The sequence below is a fragment of the Salvelinus sp. IW2-2015 genome, linkage group LG30 (assembly GCF_002910315.2).
Source record: "Salvelinus sp. IW2-2015 linkage group LG30, ASM291031v2, whole genome shotgun sequence".
Taxonomy (NCBI): Eukaryota; Metazoa; Chordata; class Actinopteri; order Salmoniformes; family Salmonidae; genus Salvelinus; species Salvelinus sp. IW2-2015.
Genome location: NC_036869.1, coordinates 20,983,479 through 20,998,126, shown reverse-complemented (window position 1 = coordinate 20,998,126; position 14,648 = coordinate 20,983,479). Strand labels below are relative to the sequence as shown.

Sequence of the window (14,648 nt, the reverse complement as noted above, 5' to 3'; positions counted from 1 at the left end):
CCCCCCCTCCCCTCAGTGGGCACAGTTCCAGGGAGCACGCTTCCCAAATGGACTGTTAGTGGACAGCTGGCCCCACCTCTCTGCCCCTCTGTGCTCCCCCTCCCTCCCCATCCATTCATTCTGCCTCTCTCTGTCCCTCCCTGAACAAAACAGAGCAGAGCTCATCACTACACGCGAATCAATGGCCTAATCCTGGACAGGACGTCCCTGCGCCCACCGTCCCGACACACACAGCCACATAAATTGTCCCTTCCGCTATCGATTTTGGCTTGTAAAAACCACACGCTAACTTATGAATGATGGATAATAGCCAGTGGCGGGAGGTTTTTAAGAACCGCTGAAGATGAAGTGGCTTTTGAAGTCACCGGCTACTCATTTATCTTCCACTCATAAGTTTTATCACTAAAATACAAGACTATGGAGGATTTATTATGCTCTTAATGAATCGATGGGGGCTTGTAAGAGGCCACATGCTAAGTTATGAAGCGGAGATTAATGAACTTGGTCAGGTTCATATGCCACAGCCAGACTGCTTCGGATGACGCGTACGTTTGAAAGTCATTCATACCCGTCTGTCACCAAAACCACAAGGCGTAGGCTAAGATAAACTACCCAGCCCCATGTCGCTGCTATAACCACAGTATGATTTGATTTGATCATATAACGTATGCCATTTCGAAGATCCACAGTCATGCGTGCATGCATTTTACATATGGGTGGTCGCGGGAATCAAACCCACTATCCTAGCGTTTGCAAGCTCTACCGACTGAGCTACAGAGGATCCACAAGTTGACCACGAGTCACAGCTAGAAAGCTAAATGTGTCCCGTGGATCTATAYGGCACCACTGAAGCCAGCGAACCCTTTTTAGAATGAAAGCGTGTCTGAGTCATGTTGTGGCTGTGTCACCATGTGGACTTAGCAGCACCCAGGACCATACTGTGACCAGATGGGCAATTATAACCAGTAAACTGCTTCTTCAACTGGTTGTTCAGTGTAAAAGGTCGATCGCCGTATCAATCCTGACATCGGTTAATGTGCGCGTCAGACCTAAGTATTTCATCATCGCTCATATTTTCCCGACGGGCTGCGACGTGTTCCTGTGCGATGAAGCGATGAGTCGTGCCTGGGATGGCGGGAGGCGTGCGTGGTGGGAGGAGCCTAGCGCTTCAGCACCACGTTCACCAAGCGTCTCCCCTCTTCTCCGTTATGATATAAACGTCCAGACTGATCTCGGATCAGCGTTCCTACCCTCGAGGCGTCATGAGTATAGACCCTCGCCCCTAGTTAGGATGAATGGCCTTAGACAGGATTTTGTCTGACTGTGTGATCTAACCAGGATCACCTCCTGGCTATTGTCATGTCAATTAAACGATACACAATACAGAATCACGGTAATAGATTTCAACATGTTAATTTGTTTGGCTAGCTAATGCAGTCCCGCTAGAGTGTTTAGCAGAGCTTCTCCGCCGCTCGTTYAGCACGGACGGTGAGTCAATTTCACCTGCAGTCCAAAATGACGACGGCCATGTGGGCTCGTCTCCCCTCCAATCTGTTCTTTATTTACCCAGTTCATTCTGGACGTGGCAGCCATTTGCATTTTCCCTCCCCGTAGTGTCAGTGGGCGGCTGTGAGCTGCTTTCCAGCTCTATAGTCTCTGTGGAGGCCCCCGCCACTGTAATTAGTCTCTCTGTGTGGAGATTGAGACACACACATACACACACACACTCTAGTGGCTCATTTACTCCTTCTCAATATCATATCATGTGTGGGTTTGTGTCTGCGGAGAAACATTAACACACACACTGTGAGGCTTGTTTACTCCTCACTAGGACCGAACCCTGGTACCAGACAAAAACCCACACATGATATTTACATGTCTGGGTTATAATGTCTTTCAGATGACCCTCACCAGCTCCCGGGTTTGTCTGTCCCTCTTCCCTTCTCCCAATACCTCTCTGTCACACCCACTATCCCATTACTACTCACGCTCTCTTTCTGCCCCCCCCCCCCCCCCCCCCCCCTTTATCTCTCTCTCCCTCTCTCATACCTCCTTTCCTCCCCATCTCCCAGTGGGAGGAGATCAGTGGCGTGGATGAGAAGTACAAGCCCATCAGGACCTACCAGGTGTGTAACGTGATGGAGCCGGCGTTGCAGAAACAACGCAGACTGCGCTGCAGCTGAGGTGGGTGGCGCGGCGCGGCGGCCAGCGCATCTTCGTGGAGCTGCAGTTCACGCTGCGCGACTGCAACAGCATCCGGGCGTGGCGGGCACCTGCAAGGAGACCTTCAACCCTGCTCTACGTGGAGTCGGACCAAAGACCTGGGCCGGGTGAACCCGCGAGGAGCGCTACACCAAGATCGGACACCATCGCCGCCGACGAGAGCTTCACGCAAGGCACCTGGGCGAGAGGAAGATGAAGCTCAAACACGGAGTGCGGGAGATCGGACACCTGAACCGGAAAGGGTTTCCATTGGCCGTTCCAGGACGTTGGGGGCGTGCGTGTGGCCTTGGTGCGGTGCGGGTGTGTACTACAAGCGCTGCCTGGCCACGGTGCAGAACCTGGCTGTGTTCTCCGATACGGTTGCCGAGGCGGCGTTCGCCACCCTGGTGGAAGTCAGGGCGCTCTGCGCGTCAACAATTCCGAGGTTGACACGGACAGCCCTCCCAGGATGCACTGCAGCGCCGAGGGGGAGTGGCTGGTGCCCATCGGGAAGTGCAGCTGTTCAGCGGGTTACGAGGAGGGCCCACAGCAGCTGTGAAGGTAAGAAATAAGAGAGCGGTGAAGGATTTATGTCAAGTGAATGATGGGAACGAGAGAGGAAGGAAGAGGTTGGAAACAAATGAATGGCAGGGACAATGTTTTGTTCCTAGTTAAAATAAGATAATGTAAGTAAGTAATCACTAGAAATGTTCCATTTTTGACCTCAAGCAGTTCTGTCTGGCTGTTTGAGATATTCCATCAACAACATGTAATCATGTTTGAGGGCAGACAACAGTCTTACATTGTGAAGGGAAATGGGTGAACACGGTGTTATGAGTAGGATGGAGTCAGGCACATGTCCTCAGGTAGTCATTGTATTCACCAAGGCGGCATTTGTATAATATTCATGACTGTAATTGCTTTGAGAATGTGGCACGTGGGCAGTTCACGGCCAACAACACACACACACCACACACCACACACACACACACACACACACACACACACACACACACCACACACCACCACACACACACCACACACACACACACACACACACCACACACACACACCGCCCTTCGGGCCAGTGTAAAGGCAGTGGGTGATTGTTAGCGCCTCTGACGCCAGGAGTAGACATGCTGGTTCATCCTCACACCCAGTGGCTCAGACGGCCATAGCAGAGAGAGCGACTGGTGTGTCTGCCGTCAACTTTCACATCCCATCTTGTGTCTTTGTGTGCAAATAGCCCACAGAGAGAGAGATGAGGGAGACAGAGAGAGACATAGACAGAGAGACAGAGACAGAGACAGAGAGAGAGAGGAGAGAGAGAGAGCCACAGAGACACAGAGAGACACAGAGAGACACAGAGAGACACACAGAGAGACACACAGAGAGAGAACAAATTGCACTTTATGGCAGCGAGGTGTGGGGTCCACTTGCAAAACAAGATTTCATCAAAGTGGACAAACACCCCATTGAAACCCTGCATGCAGAGCTTCTGTAAGATCTCCTACATGTCCAGAGGAAAACTACAAACAATGGCATCAGCGGGCAGAATTAGGCCAATATCCACTAATAATAAAAACTCACAAAAAGAGCAATTAAGTTTGGAAACATCTTAAAAATACAGTGACCCCCTCTCATATCATTACCAAGCCCCTGCAATGCCAAGAGCTGAGCAAGAAAAGAGTCCCCTCATCCAGCTGGTCCTGGGGCTGAGTTCACAAACCTGTTCTACTAACACACTGAAGCCTCAGGACCAGAACATCCAATCAATCAGGATAAAACCAAATTACAACACAGTCAAAACAAAACTACATTGCTTATTTGGGAAACACAAGCACAAACACACAAGCAAAATGCAGTGCTATCTGCCCTAAATCGACGTCACCGTGGCTAAATATTTGACCATGGTTACTGATCAAAACCTTAGAAAAAACCTTGACAAAGTACAGGCTCAGTGAGCACAGCCTTGCCATTGAGAAGGGTGAACACAGGAAAACCTGGCTCCCTGTAGAGAAAGGCTGTGCAACCACTGCACAACAGCAGAAACCTAGACGACAGAGCTGCATTTCCTGACAAAATGTCAAAAATTATAAAACAAAAAAGTGTCATTTTCCCAAATTGAAACCCTTATTCAAGGTTTCAAAGACCTCTCTGATGAGGAGTAGGCTAGCCGTCCTGTGTGGGGAGGACGCAGAGAGCTGTTGGTTGGCAGCGCACTACATTGCTACCTGCCATAAGTGTGAGGGACAGTGTCTGACAGACCAATCAACCTGCACATGTACTCTACTGTATGCTTATATATTATGTTCAATGTATTGGTTATTTTGACACCTTGGTTATTGTTGTTACTGTTGTCGCCATTGACAATTTTGATTTCTCATTTGTATTTATTTTTATATTGTAAATATCCAAAATAAAGCTTTGGCAATATGTACATTGTTACGTCATGCCAATAAAGCGAATGAATTGAATTGAGAGAGAGACTGACAAGAGAGAGGGACTGACCAGAAGAGAGAGAGGGGACTGACAGAGAGAGGAGAGAGACTGACAGAGAGAGAGACAGACTGACGAGAGAGAGAGAGACTGACAGAGAGAGAGAGGAGACTGACAGAGGAGAGAGACGAGACTGACAGAGAGAGAGAGACTGACAGAGAGAGAGAGAGACTCTGACAGAAGAGAGAGAGAGACTGACAGAGAGAGAGAGAGGACAATGACAGAGAGAGAGACACAGAGAGAGAGAGCACTGACAGAGAGAGACAGAGACTGATCCAGAGAGAGAGAGACTGGACAGAGAGAGACAGAGAGATGACAGAGAGAGAGAGAGACTGACAGAGAGAGAATGAGACTGCAGAGAGAGAGAGAGACTGACAGAGAGAGAGAGAGGACTGACACAAGAGAGAGAGAGAGACTGACAGAGAGAGGGACGACTGACTGAGAGACGGAGACTGAGGAACTGAACTGACGACGAGACGGAGACTGCTGAGAGACGGAGACTGACTGAGAGACGAGAGGATACTGAGAGAGCACGAGACTGACTGAGAGAGAGAGGACTGACTGAGAGAGAGAGACTGACAGCAGAGACTGACAGAGAGAAGAGACTGACAGAGAGAGTAGTAAGAGATTGAGGAGACTGATTCAGAGAGAGAGAGAGAGATGAGCACTGACAGCAGAGATAGAGAGAGAGAAGAGACTTGCCTCGAGAGAGAGGGAGATGCTTGACTGACAAAGAGAGGAGAGACTGACTGAACAAGAGAGGGAGATGCTGGAACCTGATAGAGTAGAGGCGAGACTGACTGAGCAGAGAGGGAGACGACTGAGAGCAGAGGGAGATCTGACTGGGTGAGAGAGGGAGACTGACTGCCGAGTTATCTGAGACTTTGAACTGGTAGAGATGGGGAGAGCTGACTGGGAGAGAGGGAGGACTGACTGGCGGGAGACAGGGAAACTGACTTGGGACGAGAGGGATGAACACCCCTGAGAGACTGTACTGACAGTAGGACTCAGAGACTCAGAGCATCAGAGACTGAGAGAGACAGAACTAGAAGACAGAGACTAAGGAGAGACAGAGAGCGGAGAGAGATTGCAGAGACTGAGGGGGATCTGATGAGCTTGTGAATAATGAGGCGGGATAGAGAAAAAATAGTGAGGACACAAGGTTTAAATCTGCGCTTTTTTACTGAGAAAGGTAGTCCCTCAACGGCTGACGGCTTGCTGTTTTTCCTGGTTCAGAATATATGACGTGCTTGTGATCGTGTTTGGATAATGCCCTGTTCCGTTTTAGAATAAGGTGTATTATTTGTTGGGCTGTGGCGTGCTGTTTACATGGGTAGTTGTGTTGTTGTAAGGGAATGGGGAGGGTATCACAGAGAGCAGGTAAGAGCAAGTGAACATGACTCGGAAGGATTAGAGTGAGTAGTAGGGGAGGAGCAGAGGCTATGCAGTCAGGACAAGACAGTCGATAGACGAGAGAGACAATAGATGGCTTCTGCAGTTCAGACAGACCAAAGGCAGAGAGAAGAGACGATTGTTTGTAGAGGATGATGAGAGAGTACGAGTAGGGAGCTTAGCAGTTTCAGACAGACAGACATGAGAGAGAGTAAAGAGGCCTAGGCAGTTCAGACAGAGAGATGAGAGAGGCTAGCATGTCAGACCAACAGAGAGTTAGAGGCTAGCAGTTCATGACAGAGCAGAGAGAGAGGGCTAGGGAGTTCAGACAGACAGATGAGAGTAGGCTAGCATTCAGACAGACAGTGAGAGAGAGGTCTAGCTAGTTCAGACATACAGAGTAGAGAGCTAGCAGATTCAGACTAGACAGAGAGGCTAGCATGTTCACGACAAAGGTACAGAAAGACAGAGAGTGCTAGCTCATTCAGACAGAGACAGACGCTAAGCAGTTCAGACAGACAGACCAGAAGAGTGAGAGTGCTAGCAGTTCCAGACAGGGGACAGAGGAGAGAGAGAGGCAGCAGTCCAGACAGACAGACCGAGGAGGCTAGCAGTTTCAAGGACAGACATACAGCAGAGGCTACAGTGCTTCAGACAGAGAGAGGCTAGCCAGTTCAAGACTAGACCATCAAAGAGAGCAATGTGCTAGTCAGCTTCAGACAGAACAGATCAGCGAGAGGCTAGCAGTTTCAGACAAGCAGATAGGTTCTAGCAGTTCAGAAAGACAAAAAGCAGGAGATGAGGCTAGCGAGTTCTCATGATCAAGAGCATGAGGGCTAGGGCCAGTTCAGGACAGACAGACCAGAAGAGAGGAGGCTTAGCAGTCACAGACGAGAGAGAGAGATGCTAGGCAGTGCAAGACTAGGACGACCAGAGAGAGAGGCAAGCAGATTCAGACAGACAGACAACAGAGATGCTAGCAGTCAGACAGACAGACAGGTAGAGAGGCTAGCAGTTCAGATTCAGCGAGAGACATGCAGGCTAGCCAGCTTCAGACAGAGAGAGAGCGAGAGTGGCTAGCAGTTCAGACAGACAGACAGCACTGAGGCTAGCAGTTCAGGACAGGGACAGAGAGATGAGGCTAGCAGTTTCAGACAGACAGACAGAGAGGCCTACGCCAGTGCTCAGACCCAGAGACGAGGCTAGCAGTTCAGATCAGACAGAGGCGTAGCAAGTACAGAGACAGACATGAGATGAGAGGCTTCAGCAGTTCAGAACAGCACAGATTGAGATGAGGCTAGCAGTTCAGACAGACAGAGTGAGACTGAGGCTAGCAGTTCAGACAGACAGACAGAGCAGAGAGATGCTAGCAGTTTCAACAGCAGAACGAGAGAGGCGAGCAGTTCAGACAGGATCAGAGAGAGAGGCTAGCCAGTTCAGACACGACAGCACGAAGAAGAAGAGGGCTAGCAGTTCAGACAGACCAGAGAGAATTGAGGCCTAGCAGTCAGATCTAAGACAGAGTACAGAGAGAAGGCTAGCAGTTCAGAAGACAGAGAGTAGAGGCTAGCATGTTCAGACAGACAGACCAGAGACAGGCTAGCAGTATCAGAAGAAGACGGAGAGAGGCTAGGCAGTTCAGATACGAATGTGAGAGAGAGGCTAGCAGTTTTCAGACTAGACAGAGAGAGAGGGCGAGCTCAGTTTCAGATCAACAGTAGAGAGAGGCTAGCAGTCAGACAGACAGAGTCAGAGAGGCTAAGCAGTTCAGACAGACAGTATGAGAGAGAAGAGGGTGCTAGCATGTTTCAGGACAGGACAGAGCATGAGAGCTATGCAGTTTCAGACTAAGAGAAGAGTGGCTAGCAGTTCAGACAGAGAGAGGTTCTAGCAGTTCAGACAGTGAGAGGTCTAGCAGTACAGAGACAGATCAAGAGAGAGAGGCTAGCAGTTCAGACAGACAGGAGAGAGAGGCTTCAGCGTTCAGACAGACAGCAGAGAGAAGAGGCGTAGCAGTTCAGAAAAGACAGAAGACGCAGAGAGGCTAGCCAGTTCAGACAAAGATGAGAGAGCGTGCTAGCCAGTTCAGACAGACAGGACAGGTGAGAGGGCTATAGCAGTTCAGACAGACAGAAGAGAGTTAGCAGTTCAAGTATACAGACACCGAGAGAGGATTGATGTTAGCAGTTTTCAGCAGACAGAGAGAGAGGCTAGCCTAGTTCAGACGAAACAGAGCAGAGAGCACGAGGCTAGCAGTTCAGACAGACAGAGAGAGTATGCTAGCAGTTCCAGGACAGACCACAGAGAGAGAGAGGCTAGCCAGTTCAGACAGAAGACAGAGAGAGAGGCTAGCTTTCAGTACAGACACGACAGAGAGAGAGGCTAGCAGTTTCAGACAGGACAGATGAGAGCGAGGCTAGCCAGTTCAGACAGACAACATGATGAATTGAGGGCTAGCAGTTCAGACACGACAGACAGAGAGTAGAGGCTAGCAGTTCAGATCAGACAGACAGAGAGAGATGAGGCTAGCAGTCAGACAGACAGATAGAGAGATGAGGATGCTAGCAGTTCAGACAAGAACAGAGAGATGACGAGAACAGTCATCTACGTGGTTTTTAGATCGTAGATTTCCTGTTATTCCATCGTTGGGACGGTATGCGGTGCATTCGGCCTTGGTTCCAGTCTCCATCTAGCGGCTAGCCTCCGGTGGTCTCTCAGTCTCTGCTTCTATTCAGTGTCTCAATGGCTCTTTTTGTGAATATTGCAGAGACAGCACTCCCCCACTCCTTCTCCACGGTCGCCCCCCCCAGCAGCATGCACTAGTCGATCAGCTGTTAATGCCTCCCACTCAAACGGTGGATGGAATTAGGCTGGGAATCAACAACGACGGGCATACATCAGACCACACAGCAGCCTCTTCTCCTGTTTATCTTTGTGTGTTGGGGGGGGGGTTCCTAGATATAGACCATTCTATAGGAGAGTAGTGGGCTTTCTGTTTACAATACTTCTTTTTTTTGCTTTTACTTACTGTGTTTAGAAATCTAAACAACTAAGTTTTTTGGCAGTGTGTGTTGTTTGATGTACTTGCTCTTGTTCGTCCTGTCGCTCTTGTTTACATTTGTTGTAGCTTAATTGCGCTGTCCTTTGGTGTGTTTGACCACTCAGTACAGCGTCTTGAATCAGATACTGAACTGGGTTTGAAGAGAGAGACCTTGTTCTGTGGAGTTCTAAAGCTGAGTGTCTGATCACACGGGCTTAGAGCGGTTCCCATCTGTGATTAGGTTTGTTGTGTGTGTGTGTTTGTGTTGTTGTGTGTGGGTTTGTGTGTGTGTGTGTTATTTCTTGTGTGTGCGTGTTGTGTGTGTGTGCTGTTGTTGTGCTGTGTGGTGCTGGTATCAGGAGAGAGGCGTGGTTTAGGGATTCTGCAGTTCTCTAGTCCATTGAGAGGGTAAGACTTATGAGGACATGACAAACCACGTAACTACATTACACACCACACCATCACACACACACACACACACACACACACACACACCTTGTTTCCTTCGTCTGTGTTGGGTGATGTAGAGCTGGTCTCCAGGGAAGCCGTCTGTCTAAGCTTCCAGCCTACTGTAGACCCTCCCTCGCCCCCTACAGTCTACCTCGGCACACAAGTGTGTGTGTGCGCTAGCATGCCTGTGTGTGTGTTTCTGTGCTCTTGTGTGTGTTAGCGTGTGTGTGCGCTAGCATGCCTGTGTGTGTGTGGTGGTGTGTGTGTGCTCTTGTGTGTGTTAGCGTGTGGGTGTACTAGCATGCCTGTGTGAGTGCTGGTGTGTGTGTGCTCTTGTGTGTGTTAGCGTGTGGGTGCGCTAGCATGCCTGTGTGTGTGCTGGTGTGTGTGTGCTCTTGTGGTTTTCCTGTTTTAATCGAGGCTAGGTGCTGTAACTGACTTGGATATAATTACAGAGACGGCGCCTGAAGCGGGTCCTCTTGTCGCAATCTCTTTGCCCCCGTACTCTGTTCTACAGCTTGAGGCCTGTTTACTTACACACTTTCTCACTCCCCAGAGTACTCCCTAAGAGTTCACACTTCATATCTAGTGTACTGCCGACTTCCTCCCCACCTCCTTCATCTTCCCCCTTGGGTTTCTCTCTCTCCTCYTCCCTGTCTCGTTTCTCGCAGTCCCTCTCTCACATCCCATCTTTCCTCTCCGCTGGTCCCACTCTCTCTTCACTCTTAGCCCCACCCTCGTTCCTCCCTCTCTCTCCCTCGTTCCTCCTCCTCTCTCCCTCGTTCCTCCTTCTCGCTCCCTCGTTCCTCTGCTGGGTCCGTGTTGCAGGGTGAGACCGGGTGAGTCAGGTTAACGGGCGTAGATTTTGGGAGGCCAAGAGACACCATTGTGGGCTAGCGCCGGTGAGTGGCCGTATGTTTGTTAGCGCCGCCCCTCTGTCGCTCTCCCTCCTACGTGTCCTCTCTGTACCTCTCTCGCTCTCTTGGGCACTTTCTCTGCTCTCCCTCCACACCTTTCTCCGACTTTCTCTCGCTTTTTTTCCCCTAAGCCCCTCGCTCTTTTCTCTCTCTCTCTGGGCCTCCACTGGCACGATGCCACCCTTTCCCATCTGTTGGAAGTCAGAAAACGGGTGGAGCCTCCCTCCCTCCCACTAATGTTCACTGTCTCTGCGCTCCGTTTCATTAATTCACACGCTGCCGGGAGGAAGACAAACCCTGCGCTTTTTAGTCCAGCATCTGATGTATTTAATTAGCCGGGCCACGTAGACGGCCCGCCGGTAACACGGGCACGGACGAGCACACGGAGGGCCTTGAAATGGCTTGGCAGGTGGCGCGGAATAAAATAGAGTTGGAACAGACCCGACCCGAGGTTTCACCTTCAGCCCTCCTTCACCCGGGAGGAAGAAGAGGGAGAGGGAGGGAGCGAAGAAAGGAACACGGAAGGGGATATGAAGAAGATGGAGGGAGGGAAACAAAGGGGCTAGGAACCAGGGAAGTAGATAATATAGAGGAGGGAGGGGGGAGAGATGGAAGGTAACGATGGAAGAGCGGGAAATGCCTTTTTTGTTCTTCCGCCCAACAGGTGTTACCACTGCAGAAAGGGGTAGTTGACTCCAGTGCTTCCCACGGTCGTGTCACGTTGGCTGGACGTCCTTTGGGTGGTGGACCATTCTTGATACTCGCGGGAAAAACTGTGGAGCGTGGGAAAACCCAGCAGCGTTGCAGTTCTTGACACAAACCGGTGCGCCTGGCGCCGACTACCATACCCTGTTCAAAGGCCACATACATCTTTTGTCTTGCCCGTTCTCCCTCTGAATGGCACACATACACAATCCATGTCTCAGTTGTCTCAAGGCTTAAAAATCCTTCTTTAACCTGTCTCCTCCCCTTCATCTACACTGATTGAAGTGGGTTTAACAAGTGACATCAATAAGAAATCATAGTTTTACCCTGTCAGTCTGTCATGGAAAGAGCAGGTGTTCCTATCAATCAATCAAATGTATTTATAAAGCCCTTCTTACATCAGCTGATGTCACAAAGTGCTGTACAGAAACCAGCCTAAAACCCCAAACAGCAAGCAATGCAGGTGTAGAAGCACGTTCCTAATGTTTTGTACGCTCAAGGTAGACTAGTTTCATAAATTGAACAGTTATATCATGATTTATGACATATTTACAGGTTCCATTTCGCTAATGATCAGATAAATGGCTACAGTCTATTGTATGAAGAACGTTCATTGCGGTTTTAAAGTTTATGTCCAGTGTTTTCTTTGGACCTGAAACGATTTCAACGGAAAGAGATGACCCAGGCGTTTGATACGTTAAATCACTAGATAATTGTCCGGACTGATTTTGCGCGTGTACGTGTGTGTGCCAGCATTGCGTGTTCTCTGCGTCATAACTCTTTGAGCACGCTGTTCTGAGAGACGTCGGTCCAACGCGTACGTCACACACAACCCTTCCACGCACCGCAGCGAGACGTGAGCCGAGGATGCCTCCTGACTGACCCAGAGTCACCTTACCCGTGTCCTGACTCAACAACATCAGTCGGTTAACACTGGTCTAGAATCAGATTGCGTATAACTCATAACAAGCTGTGTCCTGTCCGTGTTAAATCAATCCCATTGTGCTAACCTGGCACTCCYCTGCTACTAAGTAACCAACAGTAGGGACCAGAAGTATTGAAATAGACTGTTAGTACGCACCAACACGTGCATGCAATGTGTGTGGGAGTGTGCATGCCTGTGTTGTTTTGGGAGTTTGTGCGTGCGTGTGCGTGTGTGTGTGTGCGCGTGCGCGTGCGTGTGTGTGCGCGGAGAGTGTGTGTGTCGCCAGGCTGCGTCTGGGTCTCTGTGTTGTCAACTCCGCTAGGTTGCAGGGGGTTTTCTCTCCCAGCCCCCCTCACTGTGTAGGAAGGCTGCTCGGCCAGCTTGCCTTGGCACCGCTCTGACGCCTCGTTTTGTCGTCATTTGTCAACCCCACCCAAAGAAAATGGATGACATTTCCACAGACACCTGCGTCTCTATTTGGACACACCACACACACACACACACACACAACACACACACACACACACACACACACACACACACACACACAACACACACCCCACCACAACCACACAACACACACACACACACACACAACCACACACACTACACACACACACGAACACACAGACACAACACACACACAGGATGAGACAGCTCGCACACGTTCATTACACACATGCGTACGCACAAACACAATGGCACATATGCATGCCACGACTCTGGCTACTACAGACTGACTACCATGCTGTTCCTTTAACTCACACCATCTGTTTCTGTCTCTGTCATCTACTAGCTGACACACACACACACACAGTATGCAGCGGTGTGTGTGTGTGTGTCATGATTGACACCCTGAGGGGAATGTTATCAGTGACATTTCCAGTGCGGCGTCGGTATAAGGAGCTCCTATCCGAGCCCTCAGGTTAATGTAGGTCGGCTGTCACACTGAGAAATGGGGAGGCGAGGGAGGGAGGGGAGGGAGGGAGGAGGGAGGGGAGGGAGGGAGGGAGGAGGGAGAAGGTGAACACCTTAGGTATATACTATCAATGTGACGGACTAGAGAACCCCTCTACTCAAGTCTCTCCTCCTCTCTCCTCTTGTTCTCTTTTATTCCTGCTTCCTCTTTCATGCCACGTGCACCTCCTTTCTTTCCTCTACCTTATATATTCTCCTCCCCTCTCCCCCCCCCCCCTCTCTCCTCCCCCTGGTGCCCCTGTGTCTAGTGTCGACTCCAGTCAGCAGCAGTCTCAAAGGTCACCTCCCTCAAGGGGCTAGAGGGGCATACACAGCCAGGGGGGGTTAAATGTCTCCTCCCTCCCTACAGAGTGTACACTATCACTGTCCCCTCAGAGCCCCTGGCCGCCTAGTCTTCACATAGTCTGATTCAGCTAGCCTCGAGAGGGAAGGAGGGTAATTCGGGTGTGGTGTGTGTGTGTGTGGTGTGTGTGTGTGTGTGTGGTGTGTGTGTGTCGTGTGTGTGTTGTGTGTGTGTGTGTGTGTGTGTGTGTTGTGGTGTGTGTGTGTGTGTGTGTGTGTGTGTGTGTGTGTGCTGTGTGTGTGTGTGTGGTGTGTGTGTGGTGTGTGTGTGTGTGTGTGTGTGTGTGAGATGACTCTGCAACCCACCAACTCCAAAATCTAATTTTAAATCCTCTGATGCAGCATGACTATCGCTGAGACACATACACAACCCACATACACACACAACATACGCACCCACACACACCCAGGCAAAACACACCCATATACACACACCCGATATCTACACCTGCTCAGCACAGCAGACGCTGGTATCATCCCCACACACTCTCACACGCTAATGTCTGACACCCTGTTCTGTCTTTGTTATCTTCTGCTCACTTGTGGGAGGCTGACACCGAATACCTGTCATCCGTTACAATGTAAATGTACTGTTGAATGAGTTATTTCCACTCGGTATCATCCAACATATTGGGCCTGGTGTGTGCCTCAGTTGTGATGCTGGGATGGGCGTAGCTCTGAGCAGTGAACTGTTTCTATGTTTATACACACATCACACACACAACACAGGGCCACTGAAACACCACATACAGTACAGTCGTGGCCAAAAGTTTGTGAGAATGACCACAAATATTAAATTTTCACAAAGTTCTGCCGGCCTTCATTTGGTATGATGGCCAATTTGCATATACTCCAGAATGTTATGAAGAGCGATCATTATGAATTGCAATTACTTGCAAAGTCCCTATTTGCCATGCAAATGAAACTGAATACCCGAAAAAACATTGCCACTACATTTCAGCCCTGCCACAAAGGACCAGCTGACATCATGTCAGTGATTCTCTTGTGTAACACAGGTGTGAGTGTTGACGAGGACAAGGCTGGAGATCACCTCTGTCATGCTGATTGAGTTTGAATAACAGACTGGAAGACTTCAAATGGAGGGTGGTGCTTGGAATCATTGTTCTTCCTCTGTCAACCATGGTTACCTGCAAGGAAACACGTGCCCATCATCATTGCTTTGCATAAAAAAAGGGAT

The 14,648-nt window shown here is 49.8% G+C and overlaps 1 pseudogene; it reads left to right on the top strand.

Moving 5' to 3' along the window:
* LOC111955393 (ephrin type-A receptor 10-like) overlaps positions 1 to 2,761 on the top strand; it is a 54,387-nt pseudogene extending 51,626 nt beyond the window's left edge.
* The last annotated feature ends 11,887 nt before the right edge of the window (positions 2,762 to 14,648 follow it).